Raw genomic sequence first — 6,919 nt, forward strand, 5'->3', positions numbered from 1 at the left:
TGGACAGAGGAAGGTTGGGGAAAAAAGCGTTCTGGACAGAGGAAGGTTGGGGAAAAAGCGTTCTGGACAGAGGAAGGTTGGGGAAAAAGCGTTCTGGACAGAGGAAGGTTGGGGAAAAAAGTGTTCTGGACAGAGGAAGGACAGAGGAAGGTTGGGGAAAAAGCGTTCTGGACAGAGGGAGGTTGGGGAAAAAGCGTTCTGGACAGAGGAAGGTTGGGGAAAAAGCGTTCTGGACAGAGGAAGGTTGGGGAAAAAGCGTTCTGGACAGAGGAAGGTTGGGGAAAAAGCGTTCTGGACAGAGGGAGGTTGGGGAAAAAGCGTTCTGGACAGAGGGAGGTTGGGGAAAAAGCGTTCTGGACAGAGGAAGGTTGGGGAAAAAGCGTTCTGGACAGAGGAAGGTTGGGGAAAAAGCGTTCTGGACAGAGGAAGGTTGGGGAAAAAGCGTTCTGGACAGAGGAAGGTTGGGGAAAAAGCGTTCTGGACAGAGGAAGGTTGGGGAAAAAGCGTTCTGGACAGAGGAAGGACAGAGGTGTGAGAAGTTTGAGGTGTTCGGATCACAAAGAAGATTCGTGAGACGCAGAAATAATGAAGAGATGCTGGAGGAGTGTTTGACGCCGTCTGTCATCACGGTGGAGGCAATGTGATGGTCTGGGGGCTGCTTTGGTGACGGTAAAGTGGGAGATTTGTACAGGGTAAAAGGGATCTCCATGTCATACCCTGTGGACGGCGCTTAATTATGAGCCAATTTCTTCCTACAACAGGACAATGACCCAAAGCACAGCGCCAAACTATGCAAGGACTATTTAGGGAGGAAGCAGTCAGCTGGTATTCTGGTCTATAATGGAGTGGCCAGCACCGTCACCGGATCTCAACCCTGTTGAGCTGTTGTGGGTGCAGCTTGACCGTATGGGACGTAAGAAATACCCATCAGGAGGTGCTTCAGGAAGCATTGGGGTGAAATCTCTTCAGATTATCTCAACAAATTGACAACTAGAATGCCAAAAGGTCTGCAAGGCTGTAATTGCTGCAAATGCGAGGATTCTTTGACGAAAGCAAAGTTTGAAGGACACAATTATTATTTCAATTAAAAATCATTATTTATAACCTTGTCAATGTCTTGACTATATTTCCTATTAATTTTGCAACTCATTTCAGCTCACAAACTGTATGTTTTCATGGAAAACAAGGACATTTCTAAGTGAACCCAAACTTTTAAACATAATGTAAATATTAGCATGAGCAATATCAGCGTGGCTAAAATACAGTAGAATAGAATACAGTATATACTGTAGAATAGAATACAGTAGAATAAAATACAGTAGAATAAAAATAAAGAATAATACAGTATATACTGTAGAATAGAATACAGTAGAATAAAATACAGTAGAATAAAATACAGTATATACAGTAGAATAGAATACAGTAGAACAGAATACAGTATATACAGTAGAATAAAATACAGTAGAATAAAATACAGTAGAACAGAATACAGTATATACAGTAGAATAGAATACAGTATATACAGTAGAATAAAATACAGTAGAATAAAATACAGTAGAACAGAATACAGTATATACAGTAGAATAGAATACAGTAGAATAGAATACAGTATATACAGTAGAATAGAAACAGAATACAGTAGAATAGAATACAGTAGAATAGACACAGTATATACAGTAGAGATAGAATACAGTAGAATAGAATACAGTACAGAGAATAGAATACAGTAGAGAATAGAATACAGTATATACAGTAGAATAGAATACAGTAGAATAGAATACAGTATATACAGTAGAATAGAATACAGTAGAATAGAATACAGTATATAAAGTAGAATAGAATACAGTATATACAGTAGAATAGAATACAGTAGAATGGAATACAGTAGAATAGAATACAGTGAGAATAGAATACAGTAGAATGGAATACAGTGAGAATAGAATACAGTAGAATAGAATACAGTAGAATAGAATACAGTATATACAGTAGAATAGAATACAGTAGAATAGAATACAGTATATACAGTAGAATAGAATACAGTAGAATGGAATACAGTAGAATAGAATACAGTAGAATAGAATACAGTAGAATGGAATACAGTAGAATAGAATACAGTAGAATGGAATACAGTAGAATAGAATACAGTAGAATGGAATACAGTAGAATAGAATACAGTAGAATAGATCGTAGAATAGAATACAGTATATACAGTAGAATAGAATACAGTAGAATAGAATACAGTATATACAGTAGAATAGAATACAGTAGAATAGAATACAGTAGAATAGAATACAGTATATACAGTAGAATAGAATACAGTAGAATAGAATACAGTATATACAGTAGAATAGAATACAGTAGAATATAATACAGTATATACAGTAGAATAGAATACAGTATAATATAATACAGTAGAATAGAATACAGTAGAATGGAAATACAGTAGAATATAATACAGTATATACAGGAATATAATACAGTATATACAGTATAATAGAATACAGTAGGAATAGAATACAGTATATACAGTAGAATAGAATAAGTGAATAGAATACAGTAGAATAGAATACAGTATGATACAGTAGAATGGAATACAGTACAATAGAATACAGTACAATAGAATACAGTATATACAGTAGAATAGAATACAGTAGAATAGAATACAGTATATAAAGTAGAATAGAATACAGTAGAATAGAATACAGTATATACAGTAGAATAGAATACAGTAGAATAGAATACAGTATATAAAGTAGAATAGAATACAGTATATACAGTAGAATAGAATACAGTAGAATGGAATACAGTAGAATAGAATACAGTAGAATAGAATACAGTAGAATGGAATACAGTAGAATAGAATACAGTAGAATAGAATACAGTAGAATAGAACACAGTATATACAGTAGAATAGAATACAGTAGAATAGAATACAGTATATACAGTAGAATAGAATACAGTAGAATGGAATACAGTAGAATAGAATACAGTAGAATAGAATACAGTAGAGAGGTAGAATGGAATACAGTAGAATAGAATACAGTAGAATGGAATACAGTAGAATAGAATACAGTAGAATGGAATACAGTAGAATAGAATACAGTAGAATAAGAATACAGTATATACAGTAGAATAGAATACAGTAGAATAGAATACAGTATATACAGTAGAATAGAATACAGTAGAATAGAATACAGTAGAATAGAATACAGTATATACAGTAGAATAGAATACAGTAGAATAGAATACAGTATATACAGTAGAATAGAATACAGTAGAATATAATACAGTATATACAGTAGAATAGAATACAGTATAATATAATACAGTAGAATAGAATACAGTAGAATGGAATACAGTAGAATATAATACAGTATATACAGTAGAATATAATACAGTATATACAGTATAATAGAATACAGTAGAATAGAATACAGTATATACAGTAGAATAGAATACAGTGGAATAGAATACAGTAGAATAGAATACAGTAGAATAGAATACAGTAGAATGGAATACAGTAGAATGGAATACAGTAGAATAGAATACAGTATATACAGTAGAATAGAATACAGTAGAATAGAATACAGTATATACAGTAGAATAGAATACAGTAGAATAGAATACAGTATATACAGTAGAATAGAATACAGTAGAATAGAATACAGTAAACAGTAGAATAGAATACAGTAGAATATAATACAGTAGAATAGAATACAGTAGAATGGAATACAGTAGAATAGAATACAGTAGAATAGAATACAGTAGAATAGAATACAGTAGAATGGAATACAGTAGAATAGAATACAGTAGAATAGAATACATCCAAAGTCTGGACTCATTCCAGGGTTTTTCTTTATTTTTACTATTTTCTACATTGTAGAATAATGGTGAAGCCATCAAAACCTCCGCATTGACTGACCTTCATGTCTTAAAGTAATGATGGACTGTCATTTCTCTTTGCTTATTTGAGCTGTTCTTGCCATAATATGGACTTGGTCTTATACCAAATAGGGTTATCTTCTGTATTCCACCCCCTTAGCTTGTCACAACACAACTGATTGGCTCAAACGCATTAAGAAGGAAAGAAATTCCACTAATTATCTTTTAACAAGGCACAGCTGTTAATTGAAATGCATTCCAGGTGACTACCTCATGAAGCTGGTTGAGAGAATGCCAAGAGTGTACAAAGCTGTCATCAAGGTGAAGGGGTGGCTATACTTTGAAGAATCTCAAATCAGAAATATATTTTGTTTAACACTTTTTTGGTTACTACATGATTCCATATGTGTTATTTCATAGTTTTGATGTCTTCACTATTATTCTACAATGTTGAAAATAGTAAAAAATAAAGAAAAACCCTGGAATGAGCAGGTGTGTCCAGCGGTTGCGGGCGGTGCAGTTGCCGTACCAGGCGGTGATACAGCCCGACAAGATGCTCTCAATTGTGCATCTGTAAAAGTTTGTGAGGGTTTTAGGTGACACGACAAATTTCTTCAGCCTCCTGAGGTTGAAGAGGTGCTGTTGCGCCTTCTTCACCACACTGTCTGACCATTTCAGTTTGTCAGTGACGTGTACACCAAGGAATTTGAAGCTTTTCACCTTCTCCACTGCAGTCCTGTCGATGTGGAGAAGGGGGCTGCTCCCTCTGCTGTTTCCTGAAGTCCATCAGCTCCTTCATTTTTGTTGATTTTGAGGTTATTTTCCTGGCACCACTTCGCCAGTGCCCTCACCTCCTCCCTGTAGGCCGTCTCGTCGTTGTTGGTAATCAAGCCCACTCCTGTTGTGTTGTCTGCAAACTTGATGATTTGAGTTGGAGGCCTGCGTGGCCACGCAGTCTTGGGTGAACAGGGAGTACGGGAGGGGGCTGAGCACACACCCTTGTGGGGCCCCAGTGTTCAGAGTCACCAAAGTGGAGATGTTGTTACCTAGCTTCACCACCTTGGGGTGGCCCGTCAGGAAGTCCAGGACCCAGTTGTACAGGGCAGGGTTGAGACCCAAGGCCTCCAGCTTGATGATGAGTTTGGAGGGTACTATGGGGTTGAATGCTGAGCTGTAGTCAATGAACAGCATTCTTACATAGGTATTCCTCTTGTCCAGATGGGATAGGGCAGTGTGATTGCCTCGTCTGTGGACCTATTGAGGCGGTAAGCTAATTAAAGTGGGTCTACGGTATCAGGTAAGGTGGAGGTAATATGATTTTTAACTAGCCTACCAAAGCACTTCATGATGACAGGAGCGCTACGGGGCGATTTAGTCATTTAGATCAGTTATCTTTGCCTTCTTGGGAACAGGAACAAGGGTGGCCATCTTGAAGCATGTGGGGACAGCAGACTGGGATAAGGATTTATTGAATATGTCCGTAAACACACCAGCCAGCTGGTCTGTGTATGCTCTGAGGACGGGGCTAGGGATGACGTCTGAGCCAGCAGCCTGCGAGGGTTAACATGTCTTATTAACGTCGGCCACGGAGAAGGAGAGGGGGGGCCCACAGTCGGTGTCACTGTGTCATCCTCAAAGCAGGCAAAGAAGGTGTTTAGTTTGTCCGGGAGCAAGCCGTCGGTGTCCGCGACGTGGCTGGTTTTCCCTTTCTAATCCGTGATTGTCTGTAGATCCTGCCACATACGTCTCGTGTCTGAGCCGTTGAATTGCGACTTCACTTTCTCCCAGTACTGACGTTTTACTTGTTTGATTACCTTTCCAGGAGGCATAGCTGGACTGTTTGTACTTGTCCATGTTACTCGTCACCTTGCCGTGGCTAAATGCGGTGGTTTGCACTTTTCAGTTTTGTGCTAATGCTGCCCTCTATCCATGTTTTTTGGTTTGGATAAGTTTCAATCAACACAGTGGGAACAACATCCCCTATATACTTCCTGATGAACTCAGTCACCGAGTCACTGTATATATATATATATATATATATAGTCAATGCTATTGTCAGAGGCAACCTGGACCATATCCCAGTCCACGTGATCAAAACAATCTTGAAGCATGGATTCCGATTGGTCAGACCAGCGTTGAATAGACCTTAGCACGGGTACTTCCTGTTTGAGTTTCTGCCTATAGGAAGGGAGGAGCAAAATGGAGTCGTGATCTGATTTGCCTAAGGGAGGGCAGGGGGAGGGCCTTGTAGTCATCCCGGAAGTTGGAGTAGCAGTGGTCGAGTGTTTTTCCCAGCGCGAGTACCGAGTACTACAGTCAATGTGTTGATAGAACTTCGGGTAGCGTTTTCCTCAAATTGTCTTTGTTAAAATCCCCAGCCACAATAAATGCAGCCTCAGGATATGTGGTTCCCAGTTTTCATAAAGTCCACTGTAGTTCCTTGAGGGCCGTCGTGGTATCGGCTTGAGGGGGAAATATACACGGCTGTGACTATAACCGAAGAGAATTATCTTGGTGGGAATACGGTCGGCATTTAATTGTGAGGTCCCACAACAGCCAGTGGAATAGCAGGGCGCCAAATTCAAAACAACAAAAATCTCATAATTCAAATTTCTCAAACATACAAGTATTTTACACCATTTTAAAGATACACTTCTCGTTAATCCAGCCACAGTCCAACATAGCATTAGATTATGTTAGGACAGCACCTTGACAAGAAAAACCACACAGCCATTTTCCAAGCAAGGAGAGGCGTCACAAAAACCAGAAATACAGCTAAAATTAATCACTAACCTTTGATGATCTTCAACAGATGGCACTCATAGGACTTCATGTTACACAATACATGTATGTTTTGCTCGATAAAGTTCATATTTATATCCAAAAAACCTATTTTACATTGGTGTGTAATTTTCAGAAACGTTTTGCCTCCAAAACCTCTGGTAAATGAGCACATCAATTTACAGAAATACTCATCATCATAAACTTTGATAAAATATACAACTGTTATTCAAAGAATTATAGATAAACTTCTCCT

At 38.1% G+C, this 6,919-nt stretch overlaps 1 long non-coding RNA gene across 1 annotated transcript in view; it reads left to right on the plus strand.

The window, feature by feature from the left end:
• Positions 1-242, plus strand: part of LOC106593540 (uncharacterized) — a 968-nt gene extending 726 nt beyond the window's left edge. Inside the window, exons 2-3 of the long non-coding RNA XR_006760271.1 lie at positions 1-107; positions 182-242. The exon at positions 1-107 is cut by the window's left edge and continues 173 nt beyond it. This is a non-coding gene — a long non-coding RNA (uncharacterized lncRNA). The remainder of the gene's footprint in view (positions 108-181) is intronic.
• Positions 243-6,919: the final 6,677 nt, after the last annotated feature.

The sequence above is a fragment of the Salmo salar genome, chromosome ssa18 (assembly GCF_905237065.1).
Source record: "Salmo salar chromosome ssa18, Ssal_v3.1, whole genome shotgun sequence".
NCBI lineage: Eukaryota > Metazoa > Chordata > Actinopteri > Salmoniformes > Salmonidae > Salmo > Salmo salar.